A 25,890-nucleotide genomic window follows, 5' to 3' on the forward strand; every position below is an offset into this window, starting at 1 on the left:
GTGTCGGATGGTCTGCGTGTCTGATTGTCTGTTTGTCTGATTGTCTGCGTGTCTGATTGTTTGATTGTCTGCATGTATGATTGTATGCCTGTCCGGTTGTCTGCGTGTCTCATTGTCTGATTGTGTGCGTGTCTGATTGTGTGCGTGTCTGATTGTCGGCGTGTCTGGTTGTCTGATTGTCTGGCTGTATAAGTGTCTGGATGTCTGCGTGTCTGCATGTCTGCGTGTGTGGTTGTCTGCGTGTCTGGTTGTCCGATTGTTTTTGTGTCTGCTTACTGTGTGTCTGCGTGTCTGATTGTCTGCATATATGATTGTATGCCTGTCTGGTTGTCTGCGTGTCTCATTGTCATATTGTCTGGTTGTCATATTGTCTGGTTGTTTGCGTGTCTGATTGTCTGATTGTCTTCGTGTCTGATTGTCTGCGTGTCTGATTGTCTGTTTGTCTGATTGTCAGCGTTTCTGATTTTCTTTGAGTCTTATTGTCTGCGTTTCTGGTTGTCTGCGTGTCTGCTTGTCTGCGTGTGTGATTGCCAACTTGAATGCGTGTCTGAATGTCTACGTGTCTGGTTGTCTGCGTGTCTGATTGTTTGATTGTCTGCATGTCTGATTGTCTGCGTGTCTGATTGTTTGTTTTTCTGCATGTATGATATTCTGATTGTCTGCATGTCTGATTGTCTGGGTGCCTGATTGTCCGCGTGTCTGATGGCCTGCATGTTTGTCAGCGTGTCTGATTGTGTGCGTGTCTACATGTCTGCGTGTCTGGTTGTCTGCGTGTCTGGTCGTCTGAGTGTCTGGTTGTCTGCGTGTATGTTTGTCTGCTTGACTGCTTGTCTGCGTGTCTGTTTGTCTGCGTGTCTTATTGTCTGCATATATGATTGTATTCCTGTCTGGTTGTCTGCGTTTCTCATTGTTTGCGTGTCTGCATGTCTGCTTGTCAGCTTGACTGCGTGTCTGATTGTCTGCGTGTCTGGTTGTCTACGTGTCCGATTATTGATTGTCTGCATATATGATGTTCTGCGTGTCTGATTGTCTGTTTGTCTGCGTTTCTGATTTTCTGTGAGTCTTATTGTCTGCGTTTCTGGTTGTCTGTGTGTCTGCTGGTCTGCGTGTGTGATGGTCAACTTGAATGCGTGTCTTAATGTCTACGTGTCAGGTTGTCTGCGTGTCTGATTGTTTGATTGTCAGGATGTCTGATTGTCTGCGTGTCTGGTTGTCTGCATGTATGATGTTCTGATTGTCTGCATGTCTGATTGTCCGCGTGTCTGATCGCCTTCAGGTTTGTCAGCGTGTCTGATTGTGTGCGTGTCTGCATGTCTGCATGTCTGCGTTTCTGGTTGTCTGCGTGTCTGGTCATCTGATTGTCTCGTTGTCCCATTGTCTGTTTGTCTGGTTGTCTGCGTGTCTGGTTGTCTGCGTGTCTTATTGTCTGCATATATGATTGTCTGCCTGTCTGGTTGTCTGCGTGCCTGATTGTCCGCTTGTTGCATGGTCTGCATGTTTGTCGTCGTTTCTGGTTGTCTGCGTGTCTGGTTGCCTGTCTGATTGTCTGCGTGTCTGGTTGGCTGATTGTCTACGTGTCAGGATGTCTGATTGTCTGCATATATGATTGTTTGCCTGTCTGGTTGTCTGCGATTTTCATTGTCTGATTGTCTGGCTGTATCTTGTTGTCTGCGTGTCCGTGTGTGTGTGGTTGTCTGCGTGTCTTGTTGTCTGGTTGTTCGATTGCGTGCGTGTCTGCTTGTCTGATTGTTTGCGTTATTGGTTGTCTGCGTGTCTGATTGTCTGCATATATGATTGTATGCCTGTCTGGTTGTCTGCGTGTCTCATTGTCTGATTGTCTGGTTGTCTGATTGTGTTCGTGTCTGATTGTGTTCGTGTCTGATTGTCTGCGTGTCGGACGGTCTGCGTGTCTGATTGTCTGTTTGTCTGATTGTCTGTTTGTCTGATTGTCTGCGTTTCTGATTGTCTGCGTTTCTGATTGTCTATGAGTCTTTTTGTCTGCGTTTCTGGTTGTCTGCATGTCTGCTTGTCTGCATTGTCTGATTGTTTGATTGTCTTTATGTCTGATGTTCTGATTGTCTGCATGTCTGATTGTCTGCATGCCTGATTGTCCGCGTGTCTGATGGTCTGCATGTTTGTCAGCGTTTCTGGTTGTCTGCGTGTCTGGTTGTCTGCGTTTCTCACTGCTGCGTGTCTGGTTGTCTGATTGTCTGCGTGTCTGGTTGTGTGCGTGTCTGATTGTCTGCATATATGATTGTATGCCTGTCTGGTTGTCTACGTGTCTAATTGTCTGCGTGTCTGATTGTCATCGTGTCTGATTGTCTGCGTGTCTGGTTGTCTGATTGTCTGGCTGTCTGCGTGCCTGGTTGTCTGCGTGTCTTCGTGTCTGGTTTTCTGATGTCTGGTTGTTCGATTGTCTGATTGTCTGGTTTTCTGCGTGTCTGATTGTCTGCGTGTCTGATTGTCTGCATATATGATTGTCTGCCTGTCTCATTGTCTGGTTGTCGGCGTGTCTGATTGTATTCGTGTCTGGTTGTCTGCGTGTCTGGTTGTATGATTGTCTGTTTGTCTGCGTGTCTGTTTTTCTGCTTGTTTGATTGTCTGCGTGTCTGTTTTTCTGATTGTCTGATTGTCTGCGTGTCTGATTGCCTGCGTGTCTGATTGTCTGCGTGTCTGATTATCTGCGTGTCTGATTGTCTGCTTGTCTGGTTGTCTGCGTGTCTGGTTGTTTGCGTGTCTGTTTGTCTGCGTGTCTGGTTGTCTGCGTGTCTGGTTGAGTGATTGTCTGTTTGTCTGCGTGTCTGGTTGTCTGCGTGTCTGGTTGTATGCATGTCTGATTGTCTGGTTGTGTACGTGTGTGATTGTCTGCGTGTCTGATTGTCAGCATGTCTGATTGTCTTCGTGTCTGGTTGTCCGGAACCAAACCAAACGGACAGACTGATTAGGGCTGTTTTCAAATCGTTTAGAACACCCGATGTGTAACCTATTTAGAAGGTTTCAATGGAACTAACTCCTCGCCAGGTCCTACGGGACGAAAAGAGGGCATGGGCAGGGCCTCGGGGGGCAGTTCCCCAGGCGCTCAACTATGATTTCTCTTTCTTTTTTCTTCTGCCATTCAAAATCAAACATGTGAGAATCGAACTAAATGCACACGTGTACAATTTGGCGGTAACATGGCACAAAGTGCACAATATATATGGTGGAAAGAACCGATAGCGGAATAACAGGCTGGAACAGTACGGTTGTTTGAAAGAAATACCACGGTAATCAGTAAACAGTTGTCCAAGTTGTTAACTAGTGCATTTGGTGCACTGTGTCTGTTTTGTTTAATAATCTTTTTTTTCTATAACTTTGCCTTCCAGATTTTAATATGCCCATCCGCAATATCTGCATGACATATTTAAGCTAGTCGTTGCTGTGTTACGGTTAAATCTACATTGTAAAATTGGGAATTTCCAGAAGACAATACAAACTGACTAAACAAAGCAAACAACCGATAATTGTACAAACCTTGACACATTTACTGCAACGTGCAAAATAGTTGTTGGAAAGAATCTGAAATATTACACATTGATCTAAGATCTATGTATGGTTTTTCGCAGGTGACTTACGTTTTCTCCATGAAATGAATCACAGTAGGCTATGCGATCTGCTATATGTTCATGATGCATGCATGTTCTCCTAAGCCTTTACTATCCTTTTTTAACCTGAGGCTCAAATTGTGACAAGCTCCAAAACTTATAAAATATTCAAAACTTCCGTCAAATCTTAATGTTATTTTCCACTCTGAATACATGGTTTGTACATTATAAACTAGTTCAAACAAGTACGTGTTGATCTCTATTGCCATGACGATTTCACTCACTCTGATATTTTCCGACAAATATTTCGTAATAGCGCCATAAATTTGTAACGGTATCCCATGTCTCCGCTGTAATGATGTGCTGCTCAATTGTACGTCCAACAGAACATTTTGCAGGAAATTCCACGAGAAAACCGATTGTTGCTCGTAACATATAGATTATATTCTCATTATTGTAGTGCGCGTGCGTGCTACAATATTGACTTTACTCGCCAAGTGAACGATACCTACATGACTGGACGTTGAAACTTAAAGTTTCAAATAGTCAATGGATATTTGCAGTTTCAGAGGCTAGCTGCGTAGCCAACTTATTTTGAGTCTGTCACGGCGCTGTGAGCGCCCTCATAGGAATTTGAATTGAATTGAATTCGAATTTATTGTCCACAATCGGGAATTCGGCTTACACAGGTCGTAAACGGAAGAAAAAGCAAGAGTATAAGTATCAATAGACTGCGATACACAGACAGTAATACAAACATATATACATCAAGTCCTACAAATAAGAAACTTATCTTCTCACTTGTGAATGAAATATATGGATAGAACTAGGCACAAATTAGTATCTGTAGCGGGCCCATAGTGTACGTAGTGGTCATAAACGCAGTTCAGAGCGGTTGTAAATGTAGTGCTCAAACAAAGGGTGTGTTTGGTCTTGCATGATTTGTTTCACTTTATTGCAGACCCTCTCATGATACAAGCACTCTAACGAAGGTAAGTGAGCACCGATTACCCGGTGAGCAACTTCCCTAGATTGCTCAATCATCTTCTCATCGATTCTTGTACCATTAGCAAAGTAACAAATTATGTGATACATCAAAACACTTTGCATGAGGGATTTATAGAACTAGGTCATGATTGTTTTATCCACTCTGAGGTTATTTAGTTTTCTCAAGAAATACGGTACAGCCTTTGATTTGCTTTCTTATGGACAACTGTGGCATTACTAGACCAGTCAGTTTTGTTACTCAGCATGATTCCTAAGTACTCATGTTTACCTACTTGTTCTACTTCAACATATATGGGAGTTATTGGCTTGCGACGGAAATCTATAATCAGCTCCTTAGTGTTGGACACATTAAGTTGTAAAAAATGATCATCGCACCACTGGACCAACCTTGTAATCGTGGTGGCGTATGAGTCAATGTCACCTGACAGGTAACAATGCAGTAATGACAGTATCATCCGCATATTTGATGACGCTACAATCACTGCTGGTCATACTCTGACAGTCGCTGGTATACAGGGGAATAAAGGGGGAAAACTCCATGCTCACTACAATACTGCGTGTTTGCAAAGTACTTCCTATAATACTGTAAGCACTCCATGCGCACTACAATACTGCGTATTTGCAAAGTACTCCCTATAATACTGCAAGCACTCCATGCGCACTAAAATACAGCGTATTTGCAAAGTACTTCCTATAATACTGCAAGCACTCCATGCGCACTACAATATTGCGTATTTGCAAAGTACTTCCTACAATACTGCAAGCACTCCATGCGCACTACAATATTGCGTATTTGCAAAGTACTTCCTATAATACTGCAAGCACTCCATGCGCACTACAATACTGCGTATTTGCAAAGTACTTCCTATAATACTGTAAGCACTCCATACGCACTAAAATATTGCGTATTTCCATGCAAATGCAGTTCTAGTTAGAAGGGTTTCTTTTTCCCTAGTTGTTTAGTTGTCACTACTAAACCGAATTCTAATTCTTATAAAAGGGAAGAAAAAGAGGGCGTAAAGTCAAGTGAGAGGCAATTGCCATTACGATCACTGTTGATATGCTGTCGATGATGCGATTAAGAATTGTAATACACATGGAAAGTAGATTAAGCACAATCAAGTGATTCAAAATCTCAAAACAAATACGGAAAGATTATGATTTATAGCTAATAAATGTACATATACCATCTATATGTGACAGAACGGCTTACCCTTGATAATCTATCATAGCGCCACAGTGAGTAGTAGAGCCCTTTTGATTTTGGTGCTCATCTCTAGAATATTAATGAGGTCACAGGGTCCAATGTAAACATTTTCAGAATTGAATCACACTTTGTGTGAAGGTGTTGGAAGATAGCGGGTACATTCTAATGTATGACATTGTTCAATGTGATATTATGCACATTTATTAGGGGGCAAGGCTTGAGTTGAATTTTACTAAAAAATAGCTTGTATAACATGGTTAGTTAACCTATTGAGTAAGTAGGTCCACAGTCAGTGAAATAACCTTGCTGATCAATTTAATCAACAATGACGAAAGCTTGGGATTATAATCTCAATTGCGAAGGAATCACCAAAAGCCCACTTGGTTGGGATATGCAGAGACACTTATTGTTGATGTATCTCTTTTGTCTTTGTTCTTTCAGTTCTTAAATTCATCTCTCTCTCTATAACACAGTACATGTGTGGTGAAGTCCTTGAAAGGAAACTTGAAGCACCCTTCCCTCAACCATTCATACCCCCCCGCCTCCCCCGGCCTCCCTCCCCCACATTTCTTCCTACCATCACAGTGTGTAGCATGCTACCGGTGTGGTGAATTCCTTGAAAGGGAACTTAAAGCATCCTTCCCCTCAACCCTTCATTCCCCCTGCAAAGCCCCACCCCTCACCTTTCTTCCTACCATCACAATGTGCAGCTAGCTACCAGTGTGGTGTTATTAATAATGTGCAGACGATATCAGCTATGATTTATTCTTAGAGTCCAGTTTAAAGAACATTAAACAAACAAACCATGAGCGTAAAACAAACAACCTTCCTTTACCGAACTGGAATGCTCTCAGATCCAGCAGTCCTCTTACATGGAGACTGGCTGCGTGGTTATGACAATGTTTTGTTTATTATTTAAATACATAATTTAACTTCATTTGCTATTCAAACAAAAATCCCTTTTTCTTCTTTTTTTTTCCAATTGTTTCTAAAGCAGAGTTTAATTATGGCTCTCATGATGTGTGATGACGTCACTGATGTTGGGTGTTCTCTGATCAGTTCATCATCTCATAGATTAATTTTCTTGATCTGAGCATCGAAGACTCGACTATCATCAATTGATTTCTTAATTTAGTCCAATATTCGTTCCTATTTTAGTTGTTTCACATGTTTCATGTAGGCTAAGTGTATAATTGATCAGATATATTCATGAGATGATAACAATTCTAACTCGATTGGTTTTATAACTAAGATGATAGGTTGTAAACTGATTAGGTATAAAACGGAGATGATAATGATAGTAAACTGATCGGTAATCTTACTGAGATATCATGATTATAAACTGATCAGCTACACTACTGAGATGATAATGATAGTAAACTGATAAGATCAAAATTAAGGAATCAACCATATTGATTACTCAGCTGATATGAAGTTACCATCGAGAGCCAACATAAATCCGGTGAATATATTGATGGTTTCATTCCAGACCAATATAGATTAAGTATGCACTTATCATTAACATATCTCTCTTTTGTGTTTTTCATCAGTTTGGAATGTTATCGACTATGACCAGTATCGTCGTCTGAATCTACAAACCGGTCAATGGCAGGTAAGAGATTGTTCACCTTTCATTCAGCTATTGCTCATAATGCAGGTCTGGTCAGCTTGTTTGCGTTATGCTGCCCTAGCACTGTTTTCAGTCCCCAATAAGTGTAAATAAATCAATATAGTGATACATTATCTGTGAAGTTTACGTGCTGCCGGTAATATTAGAAGTTCCGATGTAAAGAAAGAACTTTCAGACATCTTCCCGCTCCTACTTGGGGAGGGGGGGGGGGGGTTGTGGAGAGGGCGGATGGAATCTTGCGTGCTAACATTGTCTTAATGAATCTCATTCAGCGCACATAACGCTTAGTTCTATATTGACACACCCGTACAATGTCCATGTCATTGTGAGATCGTTGACGTATACTTCCAAGGGGTGGAGGGGGGGGGGGGTGGGGTGTAGAGAGCCTACTCTCATCTTTCCTGGTGTGATTTTGGTAAAATAAAGTATCATTATGTTTTCAAGGTCCTTATCTCCCCTTTTGCGGTTAAGTTTGCTGCAAGTAGATTTTAGCAAAAGCAACACAAAGTGTAGAAGCTAGAAATATCCAATATAGTATTATATCTTGCTAATAATTTAAATGTGTTGCTTAGAAAGCTTTAGGGGATTTGAAGGATGATTTATTATTCATCCATATTAGTGTCGTGACTGACATAAGTGTGTGTGTCTAAGCAGGCTTAAATATAATGAAAGGACGGATCTGGTTATTATTTGAAACCAATAAACTCTGATATATTCTTCTGAATGGTAATGCTTGACATGGTCCTGGTCACTTGTATATATGAAGGGAAGATGAGCTATTTTCATTAATGACATTGCAAGTGTTCCGATCTAATACTCTCTTGCTTGGGAGAGGGGATGGTGGTGATTATTGTATTCGTGTAAAATGGGAATAAATTTGAAAATAGAAAGAAACTCTGTAGTAATAATGTGTAGCTCTACTAACCCACTCTGTTGTTCCGTTGTACGGATAACATGGTAACCAAACATGTGCAGTCATGCACTTGATAACATATGAAAAATAAGACACATATTCGTATTATTTCCCGCGGGTTTTGAACAGACACAAACATACATACATAAGACGATTTTGAAGAGTCGATCAGGATCCGGGTAGGGCTAGGAGTGGAGTTGTTCCAATAACGGTAAAGTCGGTAACTGGTAATCTGATTTAAATATTCATAATTTGTCATCCGCTAATTGTTTATTGTATCTTGATAATTATCTTCAATTGTTAAAGGTATTATATTGCAACACCCGGACCTCCAGCCTCATGCATTCCTTATCATTAGTGTCTAGGATTGGGTGGAGGTTGAGGGCGCCAAATGATAGAGGAACAACTCACGTTCATTTTTGTATCACGTTTATTCCAAACGTAAAATAAACTTATACAAATCTGGAAGTGAACAGAAATACATATCTTTAAATATATTTTTGAGATGAAATTCTCGAGCATCGGTATGATAATTAACAACTGAGCATATCATTTCAATATTTAGTAGAACACTAGTAGCGTGTATGACTTTGAAACAAACCTGCTAAACGTTCCCAACATACCACTGTACATCCTCCTGAAACATTGGTTATATTCTTCTGAATCAAAACTTAGCTGTAGTAGAAATCAATGACATTAACAAATATCTTAATCAAATAATTTGTTCACCTAATGGAATTTACTGAAATATGCCGCTTTTACTTCACTGTCTCGATGAACATTAAATATGAAACCGTAGAATGTTGTCAATGATGCTGTACCGTTCTTGTTTATGTTCATTTAATTTCGGGGCAAATGCTCATCATGGCACAAACAGTTGTTGTATAAACAGTCCATTTAGCCGACCCCGTAGCTTACTGTGGCTGCTCTTGCATATTTTTCTTTGTTAGCAGGTATTAACATACCTGGTTATGTTATTTTTTTTTTCGTTTTCTCTGGTGTTAGGAGAAGTTGGTCTTCCATTAAATAACGCTGCCTATCACGTCATATATGTTGTAAATTGACCAAACCGTGAAATATTCGAAGAATTATTGGATACCCTGCACCTAACTAAGATATCTAGATATGTTGTCACAATCACGTGACTGCTCTTGATTAGTGAATTATTTGTCGTTTATCCAGCAGATTGTAGCAAAAACAGCACAAAGTACAGATGTTGTAAAAGTCCACTTTTGCAACTCTTTCTTCTAAGTTCAATCTTACTCAATTATTAACTCAAATTTATCAAGGTATATGTTCCTGCGACGGTTCCACGTACACTAATGTATATAAGACAATTAATACCTGTAGTCCCTAGGTCAGAAATGAGGATGAGCTGGTAGTGTAACGGATGGTGATCGATGCGAAGCAGCGCGATTTAACATTGTTGTTCTTTGTATGGTTTAAAATCATACCAGGAACTGGTTTACATTGCCAATTATTTGTGTGTGGAGTGCAGAGATAAACGAAATTGCTTGTGAACATTAGACTCACCGTTTTCCAAAGTGTTTATGCTGGACATTTTGGCGATTGATATAAATGAAGGAAGAGGTGAATACGTTTATTGATAAAATGAAATACAATTGAAGACTATTTTGTAAATTGTGAAAATATTATATTCGTGATTTGGAATAAAATGTAGAAGAAGATCTTGCAAATATGTATTTTTTTTAGTGGCAGCAGATTCGCTCTGTGGGGTAAATCATTACCGATGATTCGGTGGAGCTGTGATTAAATCCCTTTCTACGCACATTTACACAACAAGAATACTAGTCAATATGTGGGGGCAATTATACTTCAGCTTCGTTCTGTTGTCTAGATACCATGGCAACTAAAGAACTAGTTTTGTGACGCTGTATACGAACACAATGTTGAAAAAGATCATGCGCATGAATCTGTTTTTTTCTTTAAGATACTGCGTCACGGATATATATATGCTCAGCCTGAGCCGTATATTGCTTCTGCTTTTTGTTAAAAGCATCTTAGATGTGCAGTATACACTTCTTTGGAGAGGCTGGATGATCTGTGTACAGCTATGGTTGGATCACAAGACTAAAGTAACTTAAGGAATGTAGCATTAACATAGCTGGTTTCGTTTACAGTATCAACTTAATCGACATCAAATATACTCAAAAGCTTTCATAGGTTTCATGAATTATTATAAATCGGATAAATGCTTCAACTAATTAAAAAAAAAATGCTTCAACTCATGAGAAAAATGGTTGCTTTTTAACCAGCATCGGAACTTAAATCAGACCTATTACATATTTCATAACTAGCTTCACCTTCTCATACATGTAAAAATTTGGGCTGAAGTTTTTTCTAATTTCATCGCCTGTTTTGGCTAATTACAAGCGGTCAGATTCACAGCTCCTATTATAATATTGCTACACCGTTGTATAAATGACATGTACACTTAGAGATTCCGTAAGAAATATCTAACCAGAATCTATTACAAAAGTCGAATATATTGTTCATTTCATTTCCGTTAGCACCAGTATAAATATAAAATATTTAAACAAGGGAACCAAAGACTAAGAAATACAAAAATATGTACATTAATATAGGCGTAAAGATAAGAAAGTAAAAGGTTAATAAATACTTGAAAACTTGTTTCTAAAAATAATCTAAAAAGTGATTCTGTTTGAATAAACTTAACAGAAAAGCAAAGCAAATAATTCTGAATGGCTTTATTTCATTCTTTGGCAAGATATTAGTATTGTATAAATTTCTATTGGCTTTAACTATAAAATACCCTTAAGTGCTGGATGCAGTGCGTGTTCCATATGAATAGTTCATGTATACTCAATACAATAGGAATTGTCCAATCAAGACGCTTAAAGGAATAATAAGTTAACGGAAGATCTGTAAATATTACAGATTATAATTTTGAGAATTTTATTTCTGATATACCGTTATCGATGATCCAATTATCCCTCGAGACCAAAATGGTATAAGTAATGCTATCACTGACATATCACCTTTGAAAATGTCATAAGAGGGATTTGTCTGAAATACAGACTAAGCTGATTTACAGAAAAGACTGTCTGGTATAACAGTCATAGCACATAGTCATATAGTATATTGCTATAGGTATTCCATTGCAGTCGCTACGGACTAAAACATGTTTGTTTACATGTGTGAAAGTGCTACAGTATGCATAGCTATAGAGACTTAACTAGTTGATATTCTAACTTCAAGATATTGACATAAATATACAGCAGATTTATTTTAATGCATTTGTTTCAAACTGACAAATCAGTGAGTTATTGTACAAATAACACGAGGTATGGTACAAATAACATGAGGTATGGTACAAATAACATGAAGTATGATACAAATAACATGAGATATGGTACAAATAACATGAGATATGGTACAAATAACATGAGGTATGGTACAGATAACATGAGGTATGGTACAACTAACATGAGGTATGATATACAAAAAACATGAGGTATGGTACAAATAGCATGAGGTTTGGTACACATAACATGAGATATGGTACAAATAACATGAGGTATGGTACAAATAACATGAGGTATGGTACAAATAACATGAGGTTTGGTACACATAACATGAGATATGGTACAAATAACATGAGGTATGGTACAAATAACATGAGGTTTGGTACAAATAGCATGAGGTATGGTACACATAACATGAGATATGGTACAAATAACTTGAGGTATGGTACAAATAAGATCAGGTATGGTACAAATAACATGATGTATGGTACAAATAAATGAAACTAAATGAAGTCTCCTTCCACGCTCGTACTCCAGCACTTTCGTCCTATTTCCTAATTATTGTAATTATTGTTGTCCTTCTTTCTCCGCATGTAGACCCCTACTGTATGTGCTCTCCTTTTAGAAGTTATTGCCTTGTGAATCAATAAAACTTCTCAATTTTAAAGTAGAGAATATTCAGACAGATAATTCCTTATAAAACAAAATTAGTCTACCGTGCTTGCAATGTCTCTCTTCCACACCGTCTCAGTCAAAAATGTTTTATTGGTGAAAATATCGATGCATACTTTTGATCTCTAGAATCTTTACGTTGTGACGTCACTGTACGCAGTAATACAACAGTCAGTAACTGTGACTCGGTTCTAATAGTTTCAGTTGTAATGGGATTTGGGGGATCCATATTGATTATAATTTATTATTTATTTAGATTAATGTATATATACGTGACTGACATAAAGGTGTGGGCCAGAGCAGGCTAAGATATGAAACGGCAGATCTGTTTTTAACTTGAAACAAAGAAATAAGTCTATTTTTAAGGTAGATTTCGTCAATTAGATGTACTTTAACATGCAAGGAAAATTGAAGTAGAGGTGACTACATTAAAGGTCAACTTAAAGGTGTTAAATTTAAGAATTTGATTTAACTTTCAAGAAACTTCTTTTGTACCATCCTCTATATGTACAGAACTAAGCAGCAGCATTATGATACGAAACAAGGCAACGGTGAATATGAAGTAATAATGGTTCAAAATATTTGCATTATTTCTTTCGTCTTTTGAATAACTACTAATGTGTATAATGTAGAGTCTTGAAGGAGCCTGGGCCAGATAAGATAGGGGAGGGGTGGGGTGTTCAAAATAACTGGTAATGTGGTTGATTTTTAAACAATTAACACCCGGCAAATTAATAACTATATTCAAGCGCTGACAATAACGTAATGCAACATCCTGGCCTTGTATCCTCACATGGTTCCTATTATTATTAGTACTTTTTCCAACAGAACCATTCAATATGTCTGTATGTTATAGTATAATGAACACTCTGATGTAGTTGAGTCCAATTATTCCTGATTCCGAGTCGAGTACGAGACTACTTGGTTCGAGAATGGTACTCTAGAGTCCGAACAGAGTTATAGAGTATATGAACAACCCAAACCAAGTCCGAGTCCAGCTAATACATAGAGACAAAGCAAATGACAAGCTGATACGGTGTCTGCCTATACTAGTCTAATAGACACACAGGGAGTATCGGTTAAATACACAGACTCTAGTCATTCATAAATTACAGGCCGTCGTTTGAGGTCTAAATTTTCCCTGCCTAAATTGGACAGAGAGAGACAACTATTGCGAAACTGATTATTTGGGCATGTACAACTTTCAATAAACAAACACACCCACACAGGTTAAAGTTAGAAAGCAAAACTTCTGTGCAGGGTTTATAACATTTCATTGTTTTTCAATGTTAACAGATCTCCACCAGTCTATTTAATTCTCCCTTATGTCTCTTATTTTATGAGTTCATCACACAACTGCATTTCCCAAACTGTCATGGATATCTCTACACGATCAACAATACGATAGAAACATCCCATCTAAGACGGGGTGGGGGGGGGGGGTAAACAATATGCTGCATTGTGGGCTTAACAAGATTTTGATTTATTTTGACCATTACGTCGATCCAACCACGATGTTCTGAGTTCTATCTTTGAATACTGCCCTCTTTTCCCTCCTCGTCATCTTCTAGTACATGGTATCCATCTGACCATCTCAGGGAGAAGTTCATCATCATGACGTCACTCAGTGTTTGATGACGTCACTCAGTGTTTGATGCTTGTATTTATGTTATTAAGTCCGCGAATCTTATAACAGTGACGAGTCTTTCTCTTATATTGACTTTAGTGTGTTCAATACAGATGTGTGTTTACCTGCGGTGCCTGGAATAATTTTCTGCGACATTGGTGAACATATATCATTCTAACTTATAATTTTTTTACTTCGCCTATTGAATTTTCCTAAAACACAGTTTCAACATCTCATGATAATAACCTATCTCTTCCTTTCAGCCCTGTGACGGACTGGGTAATCTACCAGGAGAAGAGGTAAGAGAGACACAGATTCATGTTCCTGTTAATTAGTAACGGTAATTTAGTATCAGTCAAGAAGGTGTTAATTACTGTGGAACAAGGAAATAAGATAAAAGAGTATTATACTTTGTATCTCATGATGGAGGAAAGATTTATAATTGAAGTGTATCGAACAGGGAATTTAGATGGGCAAGTTACATTGTTATCAATGTGAAGTTTAGATGCGGCCTAAATAATCTTCCTTCCGCACACAGTCAAAGAAATGATAAACAAAGAAACGGATAGACTTGTAAATACTACAAGGTTTGGTCCGGTGTTATGGTGTGTTGCAACCCCCCCCCCCACCCCCCCTGACAGATGCGTAATGATTATTTCATTTCACTCTCTTGATGTGCATATCATAATTTGTTACTAGTTCAAAAAGTATCAAAGAAGCATTTTCAATATTTCTTGTAGTAAATCCTTTGTTTATTCATTTCTTCGCGAAACAATTTTCACAGGTTATTGACTGTGAAAGAAACTGACAAATAAAATAACATTTTAAATGTCACTTTTAATGCTACATTAAAAATAATATATTAACATCATTTAATATCATATGACGGTTCAACAGTGTTACCATATAGTGTAACAATTTTCTCAACATACAAAGGGCTAACTGTAGAAGTCTATACTCAAATCTCCTATTCCGTTATTCTTTGATTATATAAAATCATAAGAATCATTTTCTGGGATTGGGGAGGGGTTAGGGATGATTAAGGAGGGTATCCGTTGGGTTATATCATCATTATTATTCATTGTGATATGAGAGCATACACTGTGCCATAAAATCACTCGGAGCGAACTGTTGTTGTTATATGACATATAATGAAACTAGAACAAAATAAAAAGTTGATATCTTAGTGACTGAGTGATGACGTCATACCGTAATCCCTTACAGAGTGGATTAAATGGAGGAGGGGTGCATCAAGTAAGTTCCAGTTCGGGTCCGTTTATATAAAAGGCATGCATGACAGCAACGGCGTAGGTAGCTAACGACACTTAAGTGATTTGAGATGAAGCTGCGTGCATGAGAGTTGACTCTCTCCACATAAACTTTATAAAAAAAAACATTTATTGAGCAGTATACTTCCCAAATGTGTGTCACTTCAAAGCCTCAAGTCAGATTTCGAGAAGGTTTACGCTGGTTTTTATCTCAAGTAGTGATTATTTATGAAAACAACTTGTTACAGTTATTTTTTTATGGTGGTTTTTAGTCTGTTTTCAGGTGCGTATCCAGGGGGGCGTTGGGGGCGCGCGCCCCCCGGGTAAGGACAAGAGGAGAGAAAAAAAGAGAAGAAAAAAGGGAAAAGGAGGGGGGAAAAGAAAAGGAGGAGAGAAAGGAAGGGAAAAGAAAAAGAAAAAAAGAGAGAAAAAGGAGAAACGGAGGGAGTAGAAGATAGCCAAGACCTCGGGAAGAGAAAGAGGAACAGTCATAGTTAAAGCGCTGATCCCAATTATATACACAGGGTAGCCAGTGACAGATCAAGGATTACGGAGGTGGTGTGCGACTCACCCTACCCCTTACACCGACAACTCCATTTTTGACGTTTCCATTTTTCCTCTCTCACTAATGTATCTATATAAATACTATATATGGTCTATCATAACCCGTGTGTGTGTATGGACGCCTTAACAATTGTACAATTGTGCTATATGGAACCAACTGTGGCTGGTCTTGAACTCGACCGAGTCGTCGGGGAACATGACGCATTTCGGGAAGGGGGGCGACCGCCCCACCCCCGAGAAAATTTTCTTTACGACATCGCTAGTAATTTCAAAATAGACAATGCTTAGATGCAACTTACAAGGCCTGGGAAGTGTCATTTCGGCCAAAATGTTTCTTGTACGCTTCGCGCCAACTCATGGTGGCGCTTCGCTTAGATAGTTTGCCTACAGGCTTCGCCCCTCCCTTGTCAATTACTCGCTTCACGCCTGTTCGAATTTGTAAAGCAAAGAGCAGATATAACATCATATCAGTGAGCATTGAAATGCATGTTCCACGATGAACAGCCTCAAAAACTGTCTATGTGTGTAGTCAAAGGCGTAGGAGCCAAATTGGATTTGGGGCTGTAACGACTTGCCCGAAAAAAAAGCCAAAATTTTTCGCGCGCGAAGCGCGCGTTCAACATATCGATGCCAATATCATATAAGCAACCATCGGTCATTACATTGCATGGCATTCGTGTGCCTTAAGATCCGTGAAAGTTGCACAGTATACCGCCGGATGCTAATGTAAACAACCAAATGTCTTATGTAGATGGAGAAAAAGCATACAGATCCATTTATGTCAAAACTCTCTTTTACAGTAGTAATGTCGGCCAAGCTTACAACTTTATTTTAATTACCAAGGAGATCATTTTTAAGCTATTCATTGCTATTTATTTTTCTTTCAGTAGGTGCCAGAAAAAATGGGAAAAATTTGGTTGCGGGAAGGGGGGGGGCTGCAGTCCCGCCTCCTACGGGACCTACGCCTATGTGTGTAGTGTTCGGTTTCGATATACCTGATATCGGAAATATCTGCTATTTGTCATTTCCTTCAACCAAGTTTTATAATAGCCATTATAAGAGGTTTTAATATTTCTACACCAATAAATTAATTGTGTCTGAATTTTAGAAAATTTCCTCACCAACATTCTTCATCATACTTTCCTCTACTCGTGCAATTTTCACCTGTCTATTAGGGGTTCAAGGAGGTTTTTCTATATTGGTTGTCCATAGATAGAATTTTGTGCAACATTATGGGTATGTTTTCAAGTGATTTTTATTCACGAGAAATGTGAATTTTCAAATTCTCAACAAATAATCGGCTTAAAACCTTGAAAAGTGGGGCTTTCGGATATTGTGGGCCGTGACGTAGAATCACCTACAAAAGCAATGATCCATAGGACATGCAATCAGGTCGAACATGATGTGTGACTGATGACAATCTTCAAAAAGGTTATGGATGGAAAAAAAAAAACTTTTGGGAAATACTTGGTTCTCAGGCAAACGTGTGCATCTGGTTGGTCATTTTCAAGCCCGAGAAGTGCCATTTCCGGTAATCTGGGGGTATCAAAACCAGAAATTTTCTTGTACGCTCCGCGCCAACCGATGGTGGCGTTCCGCTTAGATAGTAATTCGCGCCCCCCGGGTTAGAAAATCCTGGATACGCGCCTGGTTTTTTCTTCAATATGAAAGCCGATTTCTGAATATTTTACCAAAATTTTCTCATGTTAGTCAAAATTAGCTAGCAATGAATTACAATAACACATCATTACATCTTCTCCCCTCTATATATGAAATCTTATTTTGGAATATTCAATGAAACATTAATCTTTAACATGTCGTTACCTACACACGTGTACAAACAGATGACACATAAAACACCAACTGGGGAAGTTCCATTTTGCTTTTTATATTTTAGATAATATGTTGTGAAAACCTGACTAATCCAGCTAACAAATAACGTTGTAATGGGCGTTTGATATCGAATAATGCCAACGTTTATGCAGAATAAACATAAGAGCTGATTTCAAGGCACGTTTTATCTGCCTTCCTATGGCCCATTTAAATTATTTGTAAATATGCCGGTAGCTTACACGTGTAGCAATGACGTATTAATGCTACATTAGCATGTTATATATACGAAACTGTACTAAGGGAATTGGGTGTGTACTCACCATGCAGGCGACGGATAAGTTGACGTGATGAAGTGTTCCTCCTGAAAGGCAGAAAACTAGCGGCTCGTAGTGCCATTGTTTCGAGGCGGAGGGAGGGAGGATTCGTGCGAATAAATTGATTAAAACAAGAGTATGTTACCCAAAGTTGGATGCAAATTTATATTAACCTCATCCCATCCCTCTTCATGGACGTCTTTGGTCCACCAACTTTCTTCGGCGGAGTTTTAGAAGTCACTCATAGTTTAATAATTGTAATACACCTTGATACATTACGTACATAGACATCTTAGACATAACTGTAAGGAGTAACCATGGAGATACAGGAACACTATTAATTAATTACCTAGATCTAAAGCTATTTTTATGTTAATGGATAAAGGAAGTTAATAACCCTTGGATGTCGAACAATAAACCGTCGAAAACGTTTACAATATTTTCATAAAGAGCGGTCAGTTTCACCCTTCAACGTCCGGAATGCCTTTCATTTTGAATTAAGAAGCGCTAAACTGATACTGCACAGATAAACTAACGATATAGTAAGAACAAAAGAGTAGGTAATTCGTGTTTTACGAGACGTTCATTTTGATTAATTATGCGACTCATATGGTTAACGCTGGATTCACGTTCATTGTAAAGTCAAAACAATAGAGCGAAAAAATAAAACAAATAAAACATATATCTTTCAAATCATTCGCATCACGTGACACAAAGTGTTTCTAGTTCGTATTGTTTACAATGTGTTACGGCTTCCAAGTATATTGATATCTCGTTCATCGTTCCGGACTAATAAGAAAGTAATCTGGCTTTCAATTTCTTGTTTTGACAGTTTTTTTTTTCATTTTTGATCCTCTTTGTCCAAAAAAAAAATCTTTGTTTCTTCTCCACTCACTATTTTTATCTCTTCAATTTCCCCAATCTCTCCCATCTCTCTCAAAACACAAACCGAGGTCAAGTCTTACTGTAACTATATGCCTATACTACCAACAAACTAACAGGTTCCCAGACAATGGTACTACGGTAACTAGAGATGCCCGGATGCTACGGGAAGGGGACAGGAGTGTATTATGATCGCGAATTATTTTTCGGAACAGTAATTTTCTAACACTATAGTTGTGTATATTTTCGCATTGGGGTTCCGGGATGCATCAAATACTTTACAAACTTAATTTCAGGAGTGTTTAGACTTCGTAGGCAATATGTCTTTGGTTCCAACTAGACCACTGACCATATGTATTAAGCGAGCTCTTGACCGTGTGAACATTCACAAGGTAGCGCTTTCAGCACCCCTAAACATCGGTCTGAGTCCGCCCTTCCCCCCACCCCTTCCACCGTTCATCTCTAACCTGGTGTTATTGTTAAAAGTCTTTCTCACTATAATATGCACTTATAATGATGCCCTAAACTGTTAATATCTTTCTATTGAAGATAAAATATGCTAATGTTAACACAAGTTCCGTCGAAACAAAACATAAAGCAGAACCCAGTCTAGCATGGTCAAGAAAACCAACTTAAATAACTATCCCATAAGAGCTCAATAATGATCATTTCAGGGAATTTCCTTATTAAAGGAACAACAGTATGAACGTCAGATAGTGACACGGCCTACCCAACATTTTACACGAAATGATTCGATTGGTTTCAAAGTTCTAGAGAAAGAAGGGAGAGGGGTGGGGTCCAGCTGGAAATATATATACCACATTTATGGATCAAACTCAGGTTACCATCAGAATGGAGTACACTGGGCATTTTAATCCCCAAATAATGCTGCACCCTTCACCAGCTCTTGAACTCTCACCTTTGTAATGCACAATCACGTAATTCAATGCCCAATTTGATGTGGCTCCTACATTTGTGAATTCTTAAGAAAAGCACATAATGAGAGATGAGTGACCTGAATATGTTTCTGTAACGATTACATTAATGTTTGAAGGAATTGTCGAACTTTCATAATGATGAGAATGTTAAACCCTGCAGCTACATTGAAAATGGTTACTCAGGTTGACGGGATCAGCTTATAAACAGGACGGAACATTTCCTTGCATCGCCAATGTGTGATAGTACATTGGGTTGCATTGATTGAGTCATCGTGATATCAAGGGGAAATCCCCTGAATAGAGTCATTTGATGGTTACCAGTAGGGAAGAGGATGGGGTGTGGAGATAAGTGAACTGATTCGCATTAATCCTGTAATACACAGAAATCACTTTTATAGATTGGGAGAGGATTAGATCCTTGAGTTATGAGTCAATAATTGTTGACATTAACTTTTCAATGTTGTTACTTATTTTCAATATTTCAAGCAAACAGTCGAACTTTTTTTATAGAATCGAACCTTCACAAATCAGTCCTTTCAAGCATGAAATCAAAGCGACCACAGCATTAGTGACCTTGGTTTCATGGATTTAGCCTTCATGTGTATATCATGTTCAGTACCAAAAATATTCGCAGGACGAACTCGTTAGAAATCCCTAAAATAATAACTGAAATAATAATAATAATAAACCGGACAAAAATTGTCAAGACATTTAAAACATGCAAAGTTTAATGTAACATGACTCGATTTATCTGAAATAACACTTTTAATATGGATGCATATGATGAATATTTACAACATTTAACTATACTGCATTGTCTTTGTATCTGTATTATCTTATACATATTCATTACTTATATTTTTCCTCTTGTTTAGGGATTCCATGATGAGAGTTACCAGTTTAGCTTGGAGGACTTCAACCAGGCAAGGCGCATGTAACTGTAAGTCAATACAGCTGAATACTCTCTACCTTAGTATTTAACATTGTATTTGTTAACAGTGATTGTCTGCTACTTTTAGTTGTAAAATCTTAATATAGGCCTATTAAAAGTAATCTCCATCAAACACCAGAATATGTATTCCTATATCTGTGATTATCTAATTTTATCTGGTCACTAATATCATTTGCCTCAACTATAATTGGTTTTATTATATTTTTCGTAACAAAGCTGATCCCTGATAAATGTATGAAAATGAGTGATAAGTTCCTTCCATTAACAGAAACATTGTTCGCTTGTTTCCCGTGTCGCGGTGTTTTGTTTAGCTGGTGGGTTAAATTACATGTTAGTTTATGGTATTGCTGGCGCTTTTTCCGGGGGAGGGGTGGCTTAGGTATCACTTTCCCATTATTCCACGAATAAGTGTTTCCTTGACCCATTTATTATGAAAACAATGTTACATAATATATCTCATTTTATCTCTATCTTACAGTTCAATGCAAGATGCATGATCATCTGGCGTTGCCAATCATCAACAGGACTGTGACGTCATTCACTCAATCCTCAAATTGATGGCAGTAATTTCAGTGAGAAAGGATCTAATAAAGAGATTAGGTTGTAAAACTATTAATATATCCCGAATACTACAAACAGCTCCAGATAGATCTCTAGTATAATACACATGCAATTAGTCTTGTATGATTGTGACGTCATCAAATGCCTATATTCTCAAGACAATGGAATGGTGACTTGGTGAAGACTGTCACTTTTACATTCATTGTGATTGGATCTTGAAGAGAGATAGAATAGATATAGAGATAGAGGGATTTTAATAATTTCATGTACAATAAAGAAGTGAAATTTGAAAGATAACTTTTCAATTTACATTTTGTCTTAAAGGATGACTTTTAGTAGAATATCCATAAAAAAAGAGTGTTTTTAATGTTTCTTCAACTTTCTGGTTTGGTAAGATATTCACCTTTTAAAATATGCTATATGTCTTGAATACTCCTTTAATGTAAAATTGATGATGACGTCAGCCCCTTAGTACAGGCCTAAATATTCATGTTAATAATGTGATTTATACATTTTAATAACTCAAAAGAAAATCAAATGTGGTCACTTTGTCCTTAAACCAGAGCATATTTAGATGATTTTCAACTACATTTGTCCATGTGGAATGTCTACTACAATGTTAACATGTTATTTGAGGCCATATAAGTCTTCTCATCCCATTGTGTTTTGTGTTGTATTTGAGGAACTGACATAACTGTCTCCGTATTATACTATATAGTCCAGCTACCTTTACTGATGAACTCAGCTGTTTAAAGTAACATACATGTCTCAAAATAAATGTTATAGTAAAAGCAGCCTAGACTGAAAGCCAGTGGTCTACAACATAACAACATTAATGTTGTGATTAAAGCAACCCTGTAATATGCTACATGTCATACTACTTAGTTTTGTGCGCTAAAGTGTACAAATGTAATTTGTTAGGCTTTGTTAGTCACATTGCTGTCCTTCGGGGACTAGAGAGGTGGTTGGTGGGGAGATAAATGTTATCCTGTGACCATTTCTGAATCTGATGAATATGCTGCTAAAGATTGTTATGAGTACACTGTCCACTATCTATCTCCTATTGTGAGACAGCGCCCTTATTTCGCCAACTATAGTATGGTGACGGTAGTAGGAAGGGTTTGACGTAACTACATTGGTGATCAAGTAGATGTTATAGTAGTTATTTGCACCACCAACATAACGCTAATCTGTAGAATGGGAATTAAATGGTAATGTACAGTATCTTCACCCCAATATGTTACAAAGTCTTCGTTACTTGCGTAAATAAAGAGAAAAGTTTGTTTCACGCACTCCTCGTGTGCAGGGTATAACAACCTTAATTGGTCCAATTGTATGTAATGTTATCATGCATCCCAATTCCAGACCCATATCTCCAACCCCAACTCCCCCCCCCCCTGCCTCCCCCGACAAACACCTTACTACTCAGAAAATTTCACGCCTAATTCTGTACATATTTCTATACTATTTCTAAGCAGACATGTTTAGAATGCTTTCGTTATAATCTGTACATACAGTATCCACATACACTCGGTAACTAGGAGTGCATGATTACACTTTATCTTCGTTCTTCCTTTTACTACATTTTGATTTAAACTGTGATGTATCGGTTACGTAATGTCTTAACCCTAACAAGAGTAGAGTCACCTTAATTGTGTCAATGCTAAGACTAAATGACATTCATTGGTTATCTACAATACAATTGTGTTATTAAAAGCGAACTACAAGAACTTTGATGTGATATTAATTAATATCTGTGATATGTTTTTTTTCTTTCTAAGTCAGCATTTCTTCATGTTTGTCGGTTCCAATGTATTATCGTTCTTAACTTGAAGACATTTAGATGACATGACTGTGACGTCATATCATATGATTTAAATAACAAATGTATATTCTGTATGGTAAGTAACTGAGACCTAACTAAATCGATCAATGCTTTTCATTGTATTCTTTGATTATTATTTAATTTTCGCTTTATAATTGTTTTTATTGATTTATAGTCTGTCCGTTCAAATCATTATCTTAATAATTAAGTTTATTGTTATGACCTTTACGTCATACCCTATTTGATGTATTAACTGATTCCATCAGCGCACGAAGAATATAACATGAACGCTCAAAATAGTTCACCGACAAAGAAACATAGTAAAGTTTCTATTTAGTGTTAACACTAATATTTCATTATTAACAATCAAGTAAAGGATGCTTTGATCATGCGCAATTAGTTCGATCTCTCCATGTATGATGACATAACGTCGATACAGGATTTAACATTACTAAAGACATTAATGAGGTAGACAGATTCCCCTTATTTTTAGGGCTTTTAATGGATATCATATTTTTATTTTTCATTTGCTTACTCTAGAATTTTGCTACATTTTGAAAACTGTCTGTTGAAGTGTTGGTTATGTTTTGACTCAAAAGAGACTGTAACGTCGATAATCTTAAAAGGAGAAAAGGAAAATGTACATTTGACTTATTAAAGAGAATCATATACTAAGCATCCTGGTGAAATTTGTATCCAATCCATGCATTTTGGAGATATTGATAGCTGAAATTGTAACAGTTAGTACCAAAAGTAAACTTGGAGCAAACAGGTGTGACGTCATAGTTGCACACTAACAGAAAAATGTTCCAGTTTTTTATGTTTTTACTTCCTTCGTTTGACTTTGGATTGGGAAGGATCCCAACTTTGCTTTAGTGTATGTGATGATGACAATATCCATTACTTGGAAAATACACATAGTTTAGTGCATACCAAGTTTTGATTCCTTATCGAATGCAAAAGGAACATATGCGATGGCGTGTGCGTGTGTGTGTGCGTCTGTGACACTTGCTTGAGTCCGCGATAACTCAACAACGGGGTGATGCATATTTGTCATACTTGTTAAGTAGATAAAAGGTGTGCCCAATTTTTATAGAGATGACCTTTTATTAATAAGGGTATGGTGTCAAACGTAAAACGTTTTACTTTGCAATAACTCCGCAACCCGAAGTCGGATTGCAGCCAAACTTGGTATACAGTTGCTGGTTAATGTCTGGGCCCCCAAAAATTCCGGACCCATTGGTGGAACTAAATTTGATTTCCAACTAAAATGCATTTTGAGGCAACTTCTTTGGGCCCGAATTTTTGGGTCCCAATATTTTGGACCATCTGAGCCCACATTTTCTCTCCATTGCAATAACCATTGCAACCGTAAGTCGGGTTGTAGCCAAACTTGGTAAACAGTTGTTGGTTAATAGCTGGTACATGTAGGCCATCTGTATCCCAATAACTCCGGGCCCATTTTTTGGGCCGGCAGGGACCAACTTTTATATTCAACTCATATGCATTTTAGGACAAGTTCATTGGGCCCGAATTTGTGGGCGCAATATTTTTGGGACCATTTGAGGGCAACATTTTATTCGGCCCAAGTTTTTGGAAGGGCCAACATTTGATATTGCTATAACTCCACAACCTTCAAGTATATATGATTGTTTCCAAACTTGGAATACAGTTGTTGGTTAATAGCTGGTATATGTAGGCATACATATTATGATAATGAGTGATGGCATACAAGACTTTAATATTCACTTACAAAGGAACCATAGTGACCGTTGGGCTCTTGTTAATGCTTTATCGCCTTCATTTACCCTATACGTTGTTATTTTATAGTCCTAAGTAAAGCATTTGGACAAAACGATCACGTGAGCTTACAGAGTTTAACGAGATTGAATATGATAATGCTGACAATGTTATGTACATTAAGTAAGCCCTATATGCAATGGTATGCTCTCTGTGTTTCACGATTTTATTTTTTCCTTAAAATGTTTACTGAATCTTTTAAAGTTCCTACTTGTTTTGTGAGACTAAAGGAGAATCAAACCAACGATAATTTCAATATTATGTGATAGGTAAGCTATCGATCATTGTAATATTATGTGATAGGTAAGCTATCAGTCATTTTAATATTATATGATAGGTAGCTTTCGATAATTTAATATTACAAGGTAAGCTATCGATCATTTTAATATTATGTGATAGGTAAGCTATCGATCATATTTAATTTTATGTAATAGGTAAGTTATCAATCATTTTAATACTATGTGATAGGTAAGCTATATTTAATATTACATGATAGGTAAGCTATCGATCATTTCAATATGATGTGATAGGTAAGCTATTCGATCATTTTATTATGTTATTGGTAAGCTATCCATCATTCTGATATTACATGATATATGGTAAGCTATCGATCATTTTAATAGTATGTGATAGGTAAGCTATCGATCATTTTAAAATTACATGATAGGTAAGCTATCGATCATTTTAATATTACATGATAGGTAAGCTATCGATCATTTTAATAGTATGTGATAGGTAAGCTATCGATCATTTTAAAATTACATGATAGGTAAGCTATCGATCATTTTAATATTGTGTGATAGGTAAGCTATCGATCATTTTAATATTACATGATAGGTTAGCTATCGATCATTTTAATAGTATGTGATAGGTAAGCTATCGATCATTTTAAAATTACATGATAGGTAAGCTATCGATCATTTTAATATTGTGTGATAGGTAAGCTATCGATCATTTTAATATTACATGATAGGTAAGCTATCGATCATTTTAATATTATGTGATTGGTAAGCTATCGATCATTTTAA

At 37.5% G+C, this 25,890-nt stretch overlaps 1 long non-coding RNA gene across 1 annotated transcript; it reads left to right on the forward strand.

The window, feature by feature from the left end:
* Positions 1 to 7,368: 7,368 nt before the first annotated feature.
* Positions 7,369 to 24,306, forward strand: LOC139963648 (uncharacterized). The gene is made up of 4 exons (XR_011791713.1): positions 7,369 to 7,408; positions 14,189 to 14,224; positions 20,600 to 20,664; positions 21,155 to 24,306. It is a non-coding gene; the product is annotated as an uncharacterized lncRNA (long non-coding RNA).
* Positions 24,307 to 25,890: the final 1,584 nt, after the last annotated feature.

The sequence above is a fragment of the Apostichopus japonicus genome, chromosome 22 (assembly GCF_037975245.1).
Source record: "Apostichopus japonicus isolate 1M-3 chromosome 22, ASM3797524v1, whole genome shotgun sequence".
In the NCBI taxonomy this organism is placed as follows: domain Eukaryota; kingdom Metazoa; phylum Echinodermata; class Holothuroidea; order Aspidochirotida; family Stichopodidae; genus Apostichopus; species Apostichopus japonicus.